The 9,342-nt window shown below is 39.0% G+C and overlaps 1 pseudogene; it reads right to left on the reverse strand.

Moving 5' to 3' along the window:
- Positions 1-8,122: 8,122 nt before the first annotated feature.
- On the reverse strand, positions 8,123-9,105 carry LOC114628910 (annotated as a pseudogene).
- Between the last annotated feature and the right edge of the window lie 237 nt (positions 9,106-9,342).

Consider the following 9,342-nt stretch of genomic DNA (forward strand, 5'->3'; position numbering starts at 1 on the left):
CCCCTAACCCACCAGCAACACTCAATGCACTCAATCAATCTTTTCTTACCAATGATGTCACCACTTTTGTTTTCTCCTATTTTGCTGAGCATGTCTTCCCATTTCCTTGGCTTAAGTTGAAGGCTGAGAACCTGTAACAAGGTTTGATTGTAACTGTCCCCTGCAGGCTCCTGTGTCAAAGCTTCAGCTTGTTTCCTGCTGAAGCCTGCTATGGCTTAGTTTACTGTGGGAATTCTCCTGGAGCGGAAATTGTGATCCTTGTTCCTGCCTCTTTACATCCTAGCTACCACAAGATGTGTATTTTGTCTCCACCATGTGCCCCTTGCTGTGATGTTCTGCACCATTAGAAGCACAAAGTGGTGGGGCCAAATGATACTGCACTGAAATCTCTGATGCTATTAACCAAAGTATATTTTCTTCCTTTTACACTAATTATCTGATATTTTATTATAGAAACAGAAACCTTTGTAGTACATATAGAATTTCTATGAACCAAACAAACCTATCTTGTTGCTACATTATTTGAACACTGAGTCAAATATAGAACTTTCTATCAAGATGCATATGGATGACTTAAAATTTCACCTTCTCCGCTTAGAGTGGCTCTAATCTTACCTTCTGCTCCTTTGTGGACACAGATCACAAGGCTTTGAGTATGAAGCTGAATCCTTTCAACAAAATACAGCACAAAACTGTCCAGTTACAAACCGTGCTTTTTTTGAGATGTTATCTTCTGCACTGAAGAAATAAAATGCCCAGAAAATTTGTAAAGTAATACTTTTCCCTTGCTAGTCCTAAGAGACCTGAAATCTCAGTATAGTCCTTTGTCCAGTGATGCACTAGATGATGCCAAGTAAGAGGATATTGGTGTATCTGGGACTCAGAATTACATAATTGGATCATAATCTCCTTGTGATTGTTTCTAAAGTCTCAGATTTAGTTAGAAATACTGTATTTATTAACTGGCCATATCTTTCTAATAATTCTTCATTCAGAAGCTCTTCACAATGAGATATAATAGCACACACACACACACAGCTCCCATGCCCTTGTGACATCTTTGAAACCAGAGACGAATCATGATAAAATTGCCAACTTGTAAAATATGAAGCAATAAAAGCCAGTGATTAACCATGTTCTGTTTAGGAAGTTATAGTTTCCTATGATCAGGGATCAGGAAGCATCCTACCCTGAGAATATAGATATATTGTTCCTCTGCCTTCAGAGAATACATCCCTTGCCTCCTGTTTTCCTTTAAAAATGGAGGAGTTAGAGAGAAGACTGAAAGAGCTGAAGGGGTTTTGTGACCTCATGGAGAGAGCAACAATAGCAACCAACCAGAGCTTCCAGGGTTTAAATCACCAGCCTGAGAGCAAACATGGAGGGACCCATGGCTCCAAATACATATGTAGGGGAGGATGGCCTTGTTGGCATAGGTGGGAGAGGAGGCCCTTGGTCCATTGAAGGCTGGATGCCTCAGTGTGGGGGCATTCAAGGCGGATGTGGGCGTGGGTGGGTAGGTGGGGGCACACTCTCATTGAAGCAGGAGGAGGGGAGATGGGACGGGAGGTGTCTGGGGGTGAGAAATGGGGAAAGGAGATAACATCTGAAATTTAAATGAATAAAATAGTCAATAAAAATAGTTTATGGTTGGTTTGGTTTAGTTTCATCCTTTATCTCCCTGCAACTTCTCTCTGTATTCCTACTGTCCCTATGCTCTCTCTCTCTCTCTCTCTCTCTCTCTCTCTCTCTCTCTCTCTCTCTCTCTCTCTCTCCTCTCTCTTACTCCTCTCTCTCCCACTCCCTCTCTTTCTCAAATTCATGTCCTCCTTATCATTTTTATGTATACAATAATGCAATATATGATTATAAAGTATATAGTATAATGCTATATACTGCTGACTCTGTATTGTTACTAGGATATATGTTTTCATGTTTGACTGTTTTCATGATGCAGAGTAACCAGTTTTTGGGCCCTTCCCTGGGGAAGACAATTTCTCCTGCTATCAGCTTTCTGTAGTTGCTTGTAGTTCTTTGTCAATGGTTGAAGCCCCTGACCTTCTCTCATTCATGTTAAGAAGACTATCGATATTTTCTTTGTTTAGGTCTTGTTTAATAGCCATGTTGATAAAACTTCATAAGTATAACTTCTCTGACACTTCTAGAAAACACAGTATCACAGAAAACTTGATGTTGGTATGGATCTTAAAAACATTCTGCATCCTCCAGATCATTGGCTATATTTCCACTTCATAACACCTCCCATCTTTTGGGGAGATTTATTATTTTTTAATATTACTTACTATTGCAGTGTGGGTAGTAGTCTATGCCATATCACAACACATTTATCTAGGCTCCTGGGTTTGAATATTATGTTATCCAGCTTGTATGGTGAGCACTTTTATCCTCTGAGCCATGTGTTTGCCCTATTCCTGTGTTTTTAACATGTATTATTTTGTTTTCCAATTATTGTTCCTGAAGGGAGAAAAATACTGATATTGAAAGAATTCTTCCAGTCTTATCAGAAATAAAGTAGGTCATTTTTGAACATACTTATTTTTTGCAACTCAAATATATAAATCTTATTTTAAAACTCCTTTTGAAGCTTTAATAGTTATCTCCCTATACATACTATCAGAAGAATACATGTTCTTAAGGAATATTCAGCTAGACTCTGATACATTATGGAGATTATTCATGCATATAGATTTTGAAGGACACATAAGCAGAATATTGATATCACCAAATCACCAAATCAAAGCTTCTGAATATATTGCTATTTTTGTGGGGCATCACGATGTGGTAGAGAGACTCAATACAGGACATTTTAACAACATACATGTTCAAAAGCTCTTTATGGCAAAGTACCGAGAATAATTATGAGTTAATGATTGCAAATAATTTTACCATTAGTCAAGTCATTCCTTTTGGGTAAGTGGAAGGATTTTTTTCTTTTGTTTTTCTTAGTACTAAGTATTGTCTCTCTGGTAAACAAATACCCATCTGCCCGTTTTTTCATTTTAACACAGAATGTTACCACATTTCTCAGGTTGGCCTAGATGATGTATGCTTCATAGCCAAGGGAAGCTTGAACTGTCTCCTCCTTCATCCATCCAGATAGAGAGGATTGTAGGTTTGTAACACTATGCTACAGTTTAAGCTATTTTTTTTTATTTGAAAATATTGGTTTTAGGGGGCTGGAAATGTTGCTCAGCCGATACAGTACGATACAGTACTCATAAAAGTTCCTGAGTTCTAACCCTGGCATGTATTATATTCCTATAATCCTAGCACTCAGGAGTTAACATGCAGAAAGATAGAGTTTAAAGTCCTTCTCAGATTCCATTTTTTTTTTATTCTTCCATTGGTTGTCTAGGCTTTGCTGCAGACTGGGCAAGAAAAGTTTAAGTGAAGTCCGAAAGGGGTGGGTTAGCAGGATCTCTTTTGGACACTGAATGGTGGAGGGAGCAGGTCTTCTCCAAAGATTTAGACTTACAGCTCATCAGTGTTACAGTTCTTTTAGAAAAGAGCTCTATTAGAGGACAGTCAATGTAAGAGCTTATGCTCATATACTTTATTCAGGGTGAGTCAAGGGCTATATATGTGAATCTTGGAGAGTAGAAAGAGATTCATCTTAGGGTAGAGTTTCATTGGCTAAGGTTTAAGGTTCTGGAGATAACTCATTTTCATTCCAGGAAATTGAACCTGTAATTTTGGTAAGGATTACCTAACATTCCTCAGGTACAAGATTGGTCTGGCTACCCAGATCAAGCAGAGAAGAGGAAGCCCTACTAAGAGGAGGGAGACCTCCATTTTGCACTGAGGTCATGAAAGTTGTCCATACAGTAAATTACAACCTTAGTAACAAGGTGTAACACTCTGGAGAGTTCAGGGCCAGTCTGGATATAGTATATCTTGTCAAAATAAAAAAAAAATGAAAGAAAGAAATCAAGGCTCATGTTGTAGATTTGGTCTAACACTTGTATTATGTCAACTAGGCTTCCAAAAATTTCATTGGAATCTTCATGTAAGATGCTGAGGGTCCCTTTCCCCAGTTGGTTTCAATTGGTAAATAAAGTTGCCAGTGACCAATGGCTCAGTAGGGAGATAGAGGCCAGAGTTTAGGATTTGAGGGCAAGGAGACCTAGAGAAAAAAAAAAAAAGATTTAGACCCACCATTCCAGGAAAGAAAGATCTGGCCTGAAAATTATAGGACAGAGTGACTGCCAACATGTAAGAGTCAGGGATTGTGGCCCAGGAAAGCTGCAGGCCTAGTTCAGGCAGCCAGGATAGAATATATGTTTTAGTAAATAATAATTCAGGAATATTGGAGGGAAGAGTTGCTAGCCACGTGAAGGTTTAGAGTAGTCCAGCCATTGAGCTATTTAAGGCATATTAAAATAGAAGAGTGTGTGTCTCTCTCTGTGTGTCTGTGCATTTGTGTTTGTGTGTGTGTTTGTGTGAGTGTGTGTGTCTTTTATTCAGAAATCCAGAACACTGGAGTGGCTAGTGAGGAGCCCACACTACTATTGCTGGGGTAATTTGAGTAGCATTAATCATCTATAACGACAGACTCACCCTAATCTATATCTTCAAATTATACCAAATGTGAGGAATAAACATCATTTAGAAATTAGGTAGCAATCCTTTTACTAAATGTGATTCTATTGCCAAAACTGATATGTAGAATGTACAAAAATCTTAGAATTCCCTCACTAAATAAATAAAAACGACAGTTTTAAAAAATTCTTCTGCTGGGCAGTACTGGCACACTCCTTTAATCCCAGCACTTGGGAGGCAGAGGCAGGCAGATTTCTGAGTTTGAGGCCAGCCTGGTCTACAAAGTGAGTTTCAGGACAGCCAGGGCTGTGCAGAAAAACCTTTGTCTTGAAAAAAAAAACAACAACAAAAAAAAAAATCTTCCAACTAGAAAGTAACAGATCAGATCTTAACTTCTTATACTTATTGAAAAGTAAACCATTTTTGTTTCAACTGGAATGGAGTATCATTGGGAAAGTGTCATTTCACAGGATGGATTTCAGCAAAAGTATTCATAGTTGGTGGATGAGGTTAAGAGCCTGGCTTTGGAAGCACTGTTATTTACTGAGTTAAGCAATAAGGTTAAAGGGATTTGGCTGGTTTTCATGATATTAAAATAAAAACAAATGCTAGGGTTGATCTCCCTGTGCAATAAGGTTAAAGGGATTTGGCTGGTTTTCATGATATTAAAATAAAAACAAATGCTAGGGTTGATCTCCCTGTGCAAGCCTGGCAGAACAAGGCCTGCATGCTTGTCTTCTTCCACTGTAGCTACACAGCATTGTGAGCCTCCTTCTCTGACATGACAGCCTCTAATCTTAATCAACAGCACAAAGCAGGCTTAGAGCAGAACCTTCAATTTTGTTGTATCACAAGTGAGAAAGGCAATATTTTAAAATATAGTGGCATATGTTCAATAATGCATCACTGGAATATAATTAAAATGTTAATATGGGAAATAACCAGTTTTATACAAATATACTATTTTAAAATATATTAAAATCTTACTTGTTTCATGGTTGCACAAAATTGGTTTCAATTTTGATAAGTCGTATGTGCCACAGATGAAAAGTTTAAGATGAAAATTAAGAAAAGCATACACTATATTTAAGTGGATAAGCATCTAAAACATGTAAGGAAAAGTTGTATTTGAAAATATTTTTATTATATTTTGTCCTTAAATATTATTGAATATGCATGTGTCCACTCTATTTCATAGGTATCCACAATTGTCTTTCTCCTATCTGTACTCTGTGTACATTCTGTTCAGGACCATCTGTCCCCTATATACTGGGTCCTTGATTGTATCTTTCCTGGGTAGTCTATGTCCAGGACTATTTGTCCTCTGTGCACTATCTGTGTTCAGGATTACATGCCCTTTGTGCACTGTCTGTGAGGATGAATTTTCTTTGTGTCCTGTCTATTCAGGACTAGTGTCTTCTGAAAACTGTTCAAGAATTCCCTGTTTGGAATGACAATGACTTTCCAGGGCACAGGACTTTACTCTATGCTACCCACCTAACATGAACATGTTCCATTGATTAAATTCATTTGTATTTTAAACATAGATAAATAATCCCATGTGCTTGTTAGTGTCAGATTCGTTCTTCTAGCTTCTGTCTTTATACCTGGCACTGTTATGCCTCTCCATGTTGCCACCAGCGGACCATGAACTTTTGTAAGTCAGCAAAGGTGCCTGTGAATTTTCAAATCAGCCCTGCCTGTGGTTCTTTGCAAGTTCCTAAATTAAAAAAAACAAAAAAGAAAAGAAAGAAAGAAAGAAAGAAAGAAAAGAAAAGAAAAGAAAAGAAAAGAAAAGAAAAGAAAAGAAAAAAATTTACAAAACTACCAAACATGAATTTTAGCTTATTATTTTCATGCAGTAATCTCATACCTGGATTATACCACTGACCCATCCACTCATCGGTCTACCAATGAAAGAGTATACTCTGAGTGGTTGTTTAACTGCTGCATGATTACAGGATTAACAAATGTCAGGGACAGAAAGCATACTAAGCCAATGATCTTCTGAGCTGTTTGTGCTGTTTTACAAGTGAATAGATTTGTGAATCAACAGTACCTGTTTATCTCTGTGATTTTGTCATGTGATATTTCCTTGAAAGCTGTAGATTGGTATTTAATTCTTTTAAAACTTTCACAAACGCTGTGATCTACCACAAAATATAAATACTTTTGTGTGAGGAAAACAGATTCAAATTGTATAATCTTATTTTAATTGTATTCAGCTAAATGTTACTTTCTGAAATATTTCTCCTGAATAAAATAATAACTCTTAAATGACGTTAGACATAAACCCATGCAGCCTACAACCTATCTGCTCACTATTCCTGGGCAGTGCAATGGATTGAACACTTCTCAAAATGATTGTCTTTATTTTGGCTGAAAGTTGCAGAGATTAAGTTGTCTAGCCACAGACAGCCAGAGAACTGGCTTTTCCAACTATTAACTCCACAAGACCATGTCCACAGAGCCACATTCACTGTTCTACAGATTGAGATATTGAAATATTGCAATTCACCCACTTTTAGTCTCAGTAGTAAATGCCTTCCACATCTTGTCCCCTGAGTTACAAACGTGAAGATCCTCAGACTTTGTCTTCCATGAACACTGTTATGCCAGTACTTGAGCAGCTGTGTGTTCTCAAGGCTGGATAGCTGTGTTCTGGATGATACATGTCTCTATAGATCATGCTACATTAAAAACTGTCTGTAATGAAAGACCTTGACAATCTGAAATTATAACAACCTCTTTATTAACACAATTTCTCATTATGATAAACTACACATACAACACACACATACACAGAGACATAGAGACAGAGAGGGAGGGAGGGAGGGAGAGAGAGAGAGAGAGAGAGAGAGAGAGAGAGAGAGAGAGAGAGGTTATATTTTTATTAGGAAAGCTTTGATCTGAGTGTATGAGGTAGAGGTGAATTGCAACAGTCTAACGTCGATGTTTCTCTGATATCTGAACTGAAGTGACAGAGGTATCAGAAAAAAGAATAGGACCACAACAATTAGAGGAGTTATAAATTACTGATTGTAGCACAAGTATTTAAAATAAAATCTAGAAAATGATGTCTGGATATCTTCACTGTGCATGTGAAGGATTTGAACAGATTCAACAATGACAAAACTGGAAAGGCAGAGTAAATATTCTTGATGAAGTGAGCAGTGTGGGGATACAGGATTTTGGAAAATTTAGGCACAGCAAAGCTAAAGTAATTATGCAAGATTTATGTGGACTTTGTCATTGAAATTTGATAGAGATCGGCTATGATGATCAATGGATTACTAATTTGCAATTCATAATTGTAGAATTGCTAATTGTTCTCAAATTTTCATAAAATTTAGTGTATCTTGTTATAAGTGTTACATAGAAATGCATCAAAATTTCTTAGCCCAAGACATCAGCTAGATCAAATTTTCCCAACCAAGTTATCCTGAGTTTCTTTTTTTTTTTACAAAGAGAAGTCTTTATTGATAAATAAATTATAATTAAACATTATGATGGTTTGTTAGAGAATAAAAGCTTCAGAGTTACCATCTTCCCAACCCTGGCCCTAGCTACTAGCCTCAGCCTTCTTGCTGGGAGCCTTGGATGAAGTCTTTGGGGGTAACTCAGATCTTTTGGAGTGTTCAGGAGTCTTTGTCTTCCTGACCCTAGGTGTGGGTTGTGCTTTGTGTCTCATGTCCTGGGAAGGAGTGGACACTTTGGTCTTCTGTACTGTCTTAGGTCCCTGAAAAATTGTTTCAGTGTGGGTCATGGCTGCCATCTTCCTATTGGCAAGGGAAGCAACACTATTCTGGACCTTGCTGGCCGAGGGCTTTGATTTCTCACACACATCTTTGGTTTTCCCGTGGGCATCTGCTCCTTGCCTGCTGGCACTGTGTTTGACCTTTTGGCCTCTGCTGGCGCTAAGAGGGTCCCCGGCAGTTTTGCCTCGTTTTAGGGGGGCCTTTCTGACATCTATTGGTTTTGCCTTGGCTTTCTTGGGCGCCAACTCCAGCATAACTGATGAGCAAGGATAAGCCTTCCTCTTCTGCCCTAGTTTTAGAGCTGCTTTCTCCGTCTTGGCCTTGCCGACTTGGTCTTTCTTCAGCAACCCAGATTTCTTGGGGCCTGTCTCCTTGGCACCTGCAGCTCCCCTGCAGGCTTTCTGGGCACAGAATTTCTTTTTCTTGTGGTTGGGAACTAGTTTGAAGCTGTCAGTGGCACCTTTGGCTTTGGAGTTGGCAGGCCTGGTAAGGAGGCCTCGACACATGCCAGTTTCCAGGGCCTGCTTCAACAGGTACTTGAAGCGGGTGGTGTCCACTGTTGGGTACTTATGTTGGATATAGACCTTGATGTCTAAGACTGATGTGCCCCGGCGCTTCTCCCTGGCCTTTAGAGCCTCTAGCACCGTGAGTAGCATTGTTGTATTCTGTTGGCCTGCTTGGATTCTGCTGCAACTTGGACCTGGCGCCCACATGATCCAGAAGGTAATGTGTCCGTGGAGGGAAAAGAAGAGGAGGAAGAAACACTGGAGACACTTCCTGGAGCCATGGCACAGGCAGCAGCAGGCCAGGCTGGTGCTCACTCCCTGAGTTTCTTTTCTTATGTGTATGAATCTGTCAAAAAAGCCTGCCCCATCGCCTTCTAATTAGCTCTTTCTTCTACTTTTTTAATCTAAGGAAGCTGCATGGTCCCTCTCTTATTTAGGAACAAGCCTGGACCTTAGACTCTTTCTCTGGTCTATTTCTCTCTCTCTCTCTCTCTCTCTCTCTCTCTCTCTCTCTCTCT

The sequence above is a fragment of the Grammomys surdaster genome, unplaced genomic scaffold (assembly GCF_004785775.1).
Source record: "Grammomys surdaster isolate TR1022 unplaced genomic scaffold, NIH_TR_1.0 67, whole genome shotgun sequence".
Lineage (NCBI taxonomy): Eukaryota > Metazoa > Chordata > Mammalia > Rodentia > Muridae > Grammomys > Grammomys surdaster.